Source organism: Lygodium microphyllum, chromosome 11 (assembly GCF_053477565.2).
Source record: "Lygodium microphyllum isolate KBCC chromosome 11, Lygodium_microphyllum_v1.1.10, whole genome shotgun sequence".
In the NCBI taxonomy this organism is placed as follows: Eukaryota; Viridiplantae; Streptophyta; class Polypodiopsida; order Schizaeales; family Lygodiaceae; genus Lygodium; species Lygodium microphyllum.
The window spans coordinates 37,510,479-37,522,024 of NC_141145.1; the positions used below are offsets into that span (position 1 = coordinate 37,510,479).

The window sequence follows — 11,546 nt, forward strand, 5'->3', positions numbered from 1 at the left end:
ATTGTGTGTATCTTCTTTGTTTTCATTTGCATGACGCACAAGCATCTATAGTTAGGCTAGGCACAATTTCTTCAATGTATTCATAATTGTTTTTGTAAACATTGCTTGATATTGCATAGCATGGATTCTAATTTCCAAACTGCATGAGTGATTGGGCACAAACTTCTTTTTCAAAGCATATTGTTGATAGGGCACAATGCAAGGAAAAATAGGTTCACATGAAGGTTTCTCTTTTGAAGACTCAAGGCCTTGAGGAAAAGATTGTAATGCTCATCCTCCACTTTGGACTTTCCCCATGTGACTTCTAATTCAGATATTTCCAGTGCAGTTAATATTTCTCTTCAAGATCAAACTTGGGTCCATAGTTATCCACTCATATCATGGACATGTAAGTGGAGTATTGCAAAATCTGACATTTGTATTCTTTGTGGAGAAGGAGGAGACTTGTTGTGTTGTGAGCATTGTCCCTCTGCCTTTATACATCCAAGCGTCTTTGCTCAAGAGATATGGTGCAACAAAACCAAGGAAGGACCAATACATGAAGGTGTTGAAGTAGACAAGCTCCTAGAGAAGAATTTAGGGTATTCATGAAGTTTCACTAGCAAATATGAGCTTGGGGTGAGGCTGGTCATGGGCACTTTGGCCATACTTGTTTTGCAAGAGTCAAGAAGGGTTAAATGAAAGGGTAGGCCATAGCTATCAAAGTGATAGCCAGAGCCAAGATGATAACAGCCATTGCCATTGAGGACACAAAAGGGAAGTGAAAATACTGAGGGTACTATCAAGGCATGACAACTTAGTACAACTTTATGATGCTTGGGAGGACAACCACAATGTATCCTCTTGCCACTTGCGATGTGTTGTTCATCGAGATCTGAAGCAAGGGAATTTTCTTTTCACAACAAAGGATGAAGTTGCACCAATGAAGGCTTTTGATTTCATTCTATTGGATTTTGTCAAGCCACACGAGAGATGTAATGACATCATGGAAAATACCAAGTAGGTTTAACACATGGATTGGAAAATGTGAAGGCACAAACAAAACTTGTGAATGAAAAGGTGGGTGTGCCTACCCGAATTCCGAGGACTCCTTCTTGACATTGGAGCTGAAGGTGGACCAAAAAATTGGATAGGCTAGGTGTCATCCTGATCAAAAGCTTCCGCACCAACGAGTTCTACCTCAAGTCCCCACCACTCTCAACTTAACTGAGAACACGTAAGGTTACATACCTTGCTACCCCTCGATTTGTCCATGTTCAGCTTACCTCCCTTAATCCCAAATCTTCTGTGATCAGGTGTATCTACCTAGTGACATGTCCCTGGGGTAGTTAAATTCTGACAAAGGAACCTCGGCTTGCTCTGAGGATGATGACTCTGATAACAGCAATGATGATGGCACCACAGAATGGCAGAACGGTCAATACAAATGGCATGAACGGACCATATGGTAGCTAGCAATAAATATGGTGAAAGAAAAAGCTTAAAGCTTTTTGAAGCTCGTGATGACTGCATGATTGACGTAAGTATTGACGTTAGAATATCGATAGCTTTTTCTGAGGAAAAAGCCCCAATTTAGAATTTTCAGTGAGCCACATAATTTATCTATAAAAGCATGAAGTAGCGCGCAACATAATGGTCCATGGAGACTGAAGAGGGGGAAGAGCAAAAATGAAGAAGGTAATGAAGGACGAGAAGATGACGGACTGGGGAAGATGAGCTATGCATACGGAGCCAAATGACGATGGGAGGCAGAAAGACGAAGATGACAAAGCATCAGATGGTGACAAAGACGAAGACGACGTTGTAGGAGAAGAAGGACCTGATGACGGCCTGTATGTGATTGAAGGAGTACAGTAAGAATGAAAGCTGCCAACCTCATCACCATTGCCAAGTGCCCCAATAATTACGGCTTGTTGCACAAAGAGCCACCATTGATTACGCCTCCGTCGCGTGCCACCTACGCCGCTACCAATAGCCTCACCAGCGTATTGTTGCAATCTGGGTTGGAGATCTCGACCGCCACCATCATCATCGACTTTGTATCAATTCCTGCACCCCACTGCCTTAAGCGCTATGCATGCCACCACAGACAACTGTAACGCACTATGTACAGTGCACCAACGTGCCAACCCGCCACCAGCTCCAGCACTTCTATCTATAGCAATGTGGCAGACCGCTTTTTTCTCTCCAACTGATAGCGTCGTAGACAAGAGGACTTACTTGAAGGACAAACCATCGAGAGAGGGAGACAGAGAGACATTATATTCTGAGCTCTAGGGGTCTTGGCACACACACAGACCATCAATCCAATAGTACAAAGCAACCATGATCGAGATAGTGTTGAACAATTGTCTGGAGTAGAAGGTGTGCTCTCCAAAAGCCGGTTTACAAGCTATGATGATGTGTAGCAGCCAAGCTAGTCTTGTCTCAAGTACTTGTATTTTGGTGACTTTCTTGTTTGACAACATGCACTGATTGGTGGAGGTCAGCTTCACTAAAGAACCAACTGCATGAGAAAAGACATTGAGAAAGTTTTGTGCTCTAAGCTTGATTGAAGCCTCAAAGCGCACAATGACAAATACCTCAATTCAAGAAGAATGCCTTGAGAAATATTGAAGAATCTGAACATCAAAGCTGTGTTTCAAGCGAGACTCTTACCACATATGCGCCAACAATAGATCCACAATAGATCCAAACTGCATTATCCTCTCTTATGTGGTCTTCTTAGACACGGTGCACCTCATCGGAGAAACTATTCATGGGCTAGAAGGAGGGATTTTCTCCTAACTAATAGCAGTTTGTCTTCATCTAAGAAGCCTTTAGCTTGGTCTCTTAGACCTCTCATGATGTTTTGAAGAGGGATTATGAAGCTCCATTTCACTAGTGGTAGTATCAACTTTGGTGTAAATAAGTTATTCCTAGCTCATGAACTTACTGTATCTAAACTTGTTCTCTGTGAATTTTCCTTGAGTTAGGTACTCTTCATCATCTTTAATCCTATCTCTAAGTGTCCATGCGATGAGTGACATTAATAAACACCTGCGCAAATCCTATGCGACACAAGTGAAAGCGTCGCTTCTGATCATCGAGATGAGAGACTCTTCGAATAATCCACCCACTTTATCGACTGCTTTTTCCTTTTCAATTGATGAGATAAAGGCATTATTGCAAACTCTTTCTTTAGCCATTATGATGCAGAATCAACAAATGCAAGTATCTATGCAGTAGTAGTAGCATGATGGGACCTAAAATGGGCCGACACTGGCTATGGTCCTAGCCGGACCTCATGCTCATAACAGACAAATACACCCTCACGGCCTTGTGGACCAGGAGCGTCAATCTGCTGCTAAAGGACTAACTTCCCTAAAGCCTAATCTATGCATTTATAGTTTCATCGTTTTGTAGTCCAACGTTTCCCTTTCTATAAACTCCATAGAGGGAGAACCCATACACATTGGCAATGCCACGATCACATACATGGAGGCAACCTCTCGGTAGAAACACCGCGGCCCCACTGCAACTCTCCTACATCGCAAGGATTGATCCCTTGATGCACTGTTCAACATATAACACAAACGAACACACTCCACTCTTCATTTCAAATCCAGGAGATATACAATGCTTCCTCACCCAACAGTCCCTTAGGAAACCGAGCCTCTATCCTACAACCTAGGATGCCTTACCACACTCAACGTGGGTAATTGTCATTGAAAACAAGTGCCATGCATCTAGGTTTTTCTGTTGATACCATGATCATCATCCACATGCAAAGCTGAATGATTTTAAGGTGCTCAAACATCATTTTCAAATCAACAATGTGCTTGTGCACAATCAAGCTTTATAATGCATCTACTAACCCGTTGCAGCGATGAAAGGATAGCACCGAGATAACACTCATGCTAGTATCCTCTTAATTAGCATACCACGAAACTCTATGACATGATGTGCATCAGAAAATCAGCAACAATCAGCATGCAAATCACACCATTTAAACCTCCGAACCCCCTACGTTTAGGTATTGCTTCGATGCATAGATATAGAGGTTCATTTTATGATTTTTTTATGTATAGAAAGCGATAAATCACCAACTTTAACAAAGAAATAGGGAAAACTGAGGCCAAACCTCATGCTTTTCCACTACCATACATTCATAAACAATTATTATATTTTTCCTTATTTTTCCAAGTATTTCTATTTTTCCACTCATTTTTCTATTTTTTAATTTATTTATTAATAAAATATACCATTTTCTAATTTTTCTTATCCCACTCACTTCAGCATATTATTATTCAATTTATCTTCCGTATTCCCCCCATGGGAACACTTTTTTTCCACCTGAAACGGAAAAACTAGCATTTTACCACTTAAAACCTGCTTTTCGGGCTTACGCGAATTAAATAAAGCATGTAAATCATTGTAAACTCAGAATTTTTTGATATACAGCAATTATTCATAATGCAAATAGCACTCACACAAATTTTCATCCAATGAGAACATAATTATCATCATAAACCATAAAAAATCCTTCATTTTCCTTCATAAAAATACTCATACCGTGTTTTTCGTAACCCGAGATGCCTTGAATGCATGCATAACTAGCACATTGTCGAAGTGTTTTCGAAAGCAAAGTCGCATCTACAGAAGACCTTGACTAATTTCTGGATAGAAGATCAGCAAAGATGCCGAGATGAAAGAATCTGTGTGCAGTAAGAGATCCGCCAAACTTTCATTGAGACCTCATCTATGCAGCAATGATAAGATCAAAAGCAAGTTTCAGCTAAGCATAGAATTCATCCTTCAATGTCTGATTGCTTACCGGCTTCACCTTCTTATCCACAGTCTTGTATTTCATGTCAACCCTGACTTCATTATGCTCTTCTGCATTACTCAAATCTTGTTGTAAATCAGCAATTCTGGATTCCAATGGCTGAATATCCTCAGCCCTCTGCTCTATGGACTGCATAGAAACAGCCCTAAACTCTGGATGCTGAAATATTTCAGCAGTAAACTCTGTTGGCTGAAAGTTTTCAGCCCTCTGTGTCTCTAAAAACTTGATCATAACCAGCTGGAAACTCTGTTTGCTGAATTTCTTCAGCACTCAACACTTTTTGCTAAGCCACCTCAGCCTCTGACTCAATCTGTGATACAAAATCTGCAATTTCATGAAACATGTCCAGGGATTGCACTAATACATTACTGTGACAATTCTGCATATCAGTTTTCAGCATATCTTCCATCTCTTCCATCGTATCTGCACAAATCATACTGTCATACATCCCATCTATGTGCTCATCATCCTCCAAAATTCCTGCATGTTTCAAATTTTTCTCCTTCTTGCATATATACTGCCTAACAGCTCTAGGCAACCTAGAAATCTTCTAATAGCTCATTGAACTATTTGCTGAAATCCCAACAAAATCGGAGGAGAAAACATTGCTGCCAGGAGGCGAGAACTCCAATCTCCTCTGCTCTGTACCACCATCGTCTCGCGAAACGGCGGTACCTAATGAAAACCCGAATCCCTCACAGTGGGCAAAGGTGCATCTCTGAGAGTATCCCTGTTTCTAACATGGTTCACACACACAGTCATAAACTGAACTGCTCTTATACCATCTTTACTATGAATCCGTGCATAAGCAGATCCATCATCCATTACCTTTGTATCCATGCGCATCTCTGTGATGAATGGCTGTCCAAGAATTATAGGATAAGAGCATGAATCCTGCACAAAGAAATGAAAATCCTCCTCTACATCACCAATAGAAACCCTGACACTAGAACAGGCAGCATACAAATCACCTACAGTGTTATTGGCAGCTCTCATACGCCACCCATGCTCTATATCCATAGGCCATCTGTTACTCTCATAAACTCCACGAACTATGAGATTAATCTTTGAACCATGATCCACCAATGCAACATAAGGCACCTGTTTCTCTCCAATCTTTACCATCGTCTCTGTAGTTGCCCTAGCCCAATGGCTCCGCGAAAAGTGACTACGCGGTATCAAGACAGACTCTTCAATTTCAGCATAATGCATAGGCTGAACCCTCTTCTCTACCTGCGGAAAAACAGTAGCATTCTCACCCATAACCTCATCCTCATCCTCATCCAACTCCCCAATCAAAACTCCCTGTGTATCAGTGGTAGGCAATGCATGTCTTTTCCTCTTCAGGACCTCTTGAAACTGATCCTGAAACTCTCTTTTCGAGATGCCCAAAACCTCAGAAATAGTGAAAGTCACCTCACTGCCAAGTATCTTGTCATTAAAGATTTTCTTCATGTCTGTAGATGTCTCAATATCGGACATCAATCTAAACCCTGGCTGCTTTCTCTCTCTAGGCTCTTGCCTCTTTTCTCTCTTTTGAGCATCTTCCATCTGTCGATCTGGCCCTGGTCTTGAAGACGGTCCTGCAGTAGGTGGAGTAACAAACTCACCCCCTCTAGTCTTTTTAGCTGCACTTGGATTTTCTTCATCCCTCTTACGCTTCTCCTCAACAAGTACATCAGCTCCATGAGACTTAGCCAAATAAGCATAAATAGAGTACCTGTCAAATCAACAGGCGAATCCCAACCTGTCTCTGATCTGATGCTAGAGCCTGCACTAGTCAAAACAGTTTGTTGAATTTTTCCCTTGTTTGCAGTCTCCATAGCATAAGTCCATAGTGCTGACTGAGTCTCTGATCCCTTCTCAATCTGGACTCCATATGCAGAAGCATCACCTCTAGCTGTCACATAAGAAGTACGCGCAGCCATGTCATCCACTAACTTCTTCATTCCACCTTTACCATAGTTGCTAGCAAGTGGAGCTCCTGTATCAGTCAACCAGATCTTACCATCTTGTCCCCAATATACCAAATTCTTCCTCCTTGCATCCTGAAAAGATTCACAATCCCTGCAATGCTGATGGTCCGTACTATCGCATCAAATACATCTCCGATCTCTCCTAGGTGCACTAGGAGCACTCCTAGGTGCAGTAGGAGCACTAGAAGAAGTAGTAGGCACAGTTGAAGCAAACTGCTCTTTCAATTTTCCCACCAACTCTGCTTTAACTGACTCCAGTGTCAAATCCGTTATGCCTTTGATTATGTCATCAAGAGAGGTAGACACCGATGGAGCGGATGGTTTTGGAGCAGAAGGTGTAGGCATCGGTCGTGGAACAGGAGGAATAGGTGGAGTGGAAACAGTAGGCACTAGCATAGGCCAAGAAACTGGCTGAGGAGGAGGAGAAATAACAGGGATAGAAGCAGGCATAGGATCAGATGATGGTGTCGGTGTCATGGAACCATTCTGTAAGCGGGTCTTCCATATCCTCCTCTTGGTCAAAGTCGAGACTGCATCCTGGGCATCCTGCCAATCCGTTTTAAGTCCCATAGGCTTCGTGTGATCCTCAAGAAGCTCACCCAACTCTTCCTGAAGAGCAGGATCTGCAGTTTGCAAGAAAAGCTCAACTTTTTCAACATCCAATGCTCTTTGTTCAATGGCATCAAGCTGACTATACCTTTCTTCAAATTCTCATATCAACTCTAAAGCAGTTAGACCTTTGTTTGGCATGTAGACCCACTCTCGGAATGACCGCCGTGTAGCCATCCCAAAGTCCTCAAGGAAATACTCTTCTTTCAGAGCTTTCTTAAAATCTTGCCAATGCGAATTTTGAATAAAAAGATCAGTCACTTTCGCCCTCAAGGCGGGTGTGACAAGACGAAGGAAATACTTACTCATAAGTCCAGCTGGAACTCCAAAAAACCCCATCTTGATCTCATATGTCTTCAAATTTGCTAAAACATTACGGCCATCAAATAGCTTCTTCTCATTCTCAACTGCTTCAATCGCCTTAGTCGCGCTGATTGCATTCTCCTGCTCCGAATATAGTTGCCTTTGCTGAGACAACTGTTGTTGATGCAATTGCTGCTGCTGCTGCATATACAATTGTGTGTGCTGATTTTGAAGCTGCATATACATGGACATATTCTGTAAAATCTGCTTTAGATCATCCGTTGAAGTACTTGAAGCAGCAGTCAATGATGAAGCTGAAGTAGAGGACGCAGCTAGAATCGTGGAAGAGGCTGAAGTATCTCCCATCCTGAAATTTCTGCGACGCTTTCACGTCGGGTTCACCAAAGATGTCGAAGTGTTTTCGAAAGCAAAGTCGCATCTACAAAAGACCTTGACTAATTTCTGGATAGAAGATCAACAAAGATGCGGAGATGAAAGAATCTGTGTGCAGTAAGAGATCCGCCAAACTTTCATTGAGACCTCATCTATGCAGCAATGATAAGATCAAAAGCAAGTTTCAGCTAAGCATAGAATTCATCCTTCAATGTCTGATTGCTTTCAGTTCATAGGAGTTGAACATATGCATAATCAATCTGTCTTCAAGCTTTGCGGTATCAAGGAAATTGATTCATAGAATTGTACTAAAGTCGATTTAAAAAAGATATACATGCATACTATAAAAAATTTTCTGTTATTGATAGTCAGACATCATCCTCTGATTCTGCCAGCATTCAGTCCAGAACCTTTGCACAAAGCTGTTGTCACTATTTTAACAGTGACGAGTTGAGCTAGCAGCCCTTTTTCAGGTATAGATGCAGTCTTTTGAAAATGCAAAAGCTCTTCACCATTTGTAAAGCTCAATACACGATTCCAGGGTACTTCAATGCAATCAATCCCAGCATGTTTTGTGTTATTTTTGATAAAAAAGATCCACCACTTTCCAAATATCTGCCATCAGAACTTACAGCCAAAGCCAGTACACTTCGGCTGCCTGATCCTTTCTGGCTTCTGTTAGGGCCTATAGGTTTTTCAGCTTCACCAGGCCAATTGTATTTCTCACTTGTTCCAGTCTCAACATCCCAATGGACAATTAATCCATCTTTGGAAGCTGAGAATCCACGTGCATCATCATCTGTCAGTGCAACCGATGTCACTGCCTGCCTGTGGCACCTTCCTACGTTTCTTCCTTCCAAAGGAGTTGCTGGCTCAATAAGTCTACCAGCTAATTTGCGCTGCGCCCGGCCACTTTCTTCAAGTTGTGCCTGCTGAAGTAAATCGGCCACCAGGGAGTCCTTGTTCCCGACAGTTACTTCTTCATTCTCATTATCCAACGCCTTCGTCTTCAATCAAGCTCTCCTGTGTCTCCTCGTTGTTGTCTTGTAGAGCTTCGCTAATCCATCTTCTAGCAGCCTCCTCGTTGGAGTCTTTGCCCTCATGTTCTTCCTCTCTGATTTCCTTCTGAAGTTGCAGAAATTGATCAGTCAACGATCACAGTTCAGATCTCCAGCGTCGTCAGCCTTGAAGCCCCAAATTCACACTGGACATTCCAGCTATCCACCTCTTCGTCCTCGACATAATGATCAGCAAGGACCCCCAAATTCCCATAGAGCTCTCTGATTTCGTCTGCTTTTTACATCGGATGATACAGCAGGAGCTGGCGGGAAGAGAACAGAGCAGCCATGGAGCATTCTTTAATAGGCTGTGTAAAAGCAACCCAGTGTCATTCTCCTTCAGCCTAGCTCTGCCCTCGAATTATCCCGCTGGTCTGATATGCTTCTCAGGGAGATTCAGATTCCGAAAATTCGATGATGCAAAAGCATGTTTCCTGTCTTCCTTTTTGCCTAAATTCTGCACATCGCGTTTTTCCCCAATTTTTTGATCGATCGAAAACCCCCCCCCCTATTATTACCAGCACAATGTCTAAAAAAAAACATGATCCACATCATGACTCCCTCCTTCATTATCGGTTCAAAATTATCGGTTCAAGATTCTTCATAAAAGTACCATGCACACAAACTGGGATCTCATTGGCGGAAAACACTCGCTTCAATAACTTGCTGGATTCAATGATCTGATGTGACCTTGATTGGCCCTTATATAAAGGATGTCATTTTCTGTCATCAATCCAAAACGTTGTTTGTTATCACGCTCTACTGCCTTCAGAACATCATCCACCGTAAAAACACTCAGAGGCAAGCCAGTTTTAATCTTGACATGAAGATTTAGCAAATCCTTAACGGCAACATAGCCATCATTACGAATAGGAATATTTAATTCTGATGCTCTGTGTCGCAAAATGCTTGTTAAAGGTTGAGACATATGGCCTAGAACATTTTGGTCCAATATGGATATATTATTGGCCTTTGCCAAAAAGGCTCTTATGCAAAGTCCATTTTGTTGCACGTTTGATGGAATCCCTCAGTCGAAATAAAGACACATGCTTGTTTGTGTAGGTTTCAACACCTTTGATTTCTGAGGTCTATGAATCTTAACTTCACTGCATCCAGTTTACTGTACAGTGCTATGCTTCAAGGACCAATAGGTATAACTTTCCCATCTTTGAAGCTTGCAACTCTTGCAAAATAATTTGGTGGCACAACGCCACCGAAGCCCTCCGTAAGAATCACTCCATTCTCAGAAATATAAACCTCCATCCCATCTGAAATACTTTCAAATCTTGCTCAACATTTAAATATATCAGAAATTCACAATGAGCTCTCATCTCACTTATAACACCATCCTCCTTAGGTAGCCCTGAGGCAAAGTGTATGTGATTTCTTCCCATTTTCTTCAGGCCCTCCTTCATTCCCTCTTTGGCTTTTTCAGAGAAACAGAAAAATAGCAATCCTTTTCCCACATTCTACATATCCTGAAAGCTTCGCAGTCTAAGAAACTGTGTCTCAAACTGGTAGCCTGTCAAAAACTTGGCAGCATCTCCATGAAAGCCACATCTGATATACATTTCTACCAGCATGTTTCCCACAAGGAACTCCCCTTTCAAATCCCCTTTGAATTATTTCAGCATGCATTTCATGTCTTGTTTCCAAAGCTCCTGCAATGCTACAAGTTTTCAAGTTGTAAAGATAAATGAAAGCATCTGGACGTACCTCTTCATCAGTCCCATGTTCAGTATATCTTTTTGATGGATTCCACATCTCGGATGCATAGCAATACAATAACGTGGAGCCTCCATAGCTCTCAATCCAATGCTGCACTTCATTCTTCAGCATCTTCATCAATCTTCATCATCACTTTCTTCATTCTTCCACCCAGATTCCTTCTTCAAGATGGTACACAAGAACAACCCATAGGGAAGGGAGAGAGGAAGGAGAGAGAAAGACTAGATCCCGTTCTCTTCATTCAGTCCATCATTCCATGAGTGAAGGACGACGATAAGACCAGCCAAGAGAGGGAAGATCAGCCCCATGATCGATTATATGGGTTGCTTTCAGCCTGCATACTCCATCTCCATCATGAGGGCGCAAAAAACGGCCGCCATGTTGCTCCACGTTTTTTCTTTATCTTCCTCACATTTTTTTCATCAAGATTGCATAAAATTTTGAGGGGGGGAGGGGAGTCCAAGGCTCCCAAAAGGCACACCCAATTTTGGCCTTAAACTTGTCTACCTCTTCAAATCTTGACCATTTCTTGGCCATTTTCCCATCCGGCATCCGATTCAAGTGCTGTAAATTTCTGGGCATCCTACTTGACATCCCGTATTGATTGGCAACTCTTGACAACCCGCACAATAGTCTAAAAATTTATCAAAA

The 11,546-nt window shown here is 42.0% G+C and overlaps 1 pseudogene; it reads right to left on the minus strand.

The window, feature by feature from the left end:
- Positions 1-9,736: 9,736 nt before the first annotated feature.
- Positions 9,737-10,095, minus strand: LOC148028715 (uncharacterized; annotated as a pseudogene).
- Between the last annotated feature and the right edge of the window lie 1,451 nt (positions 10,096-11,546).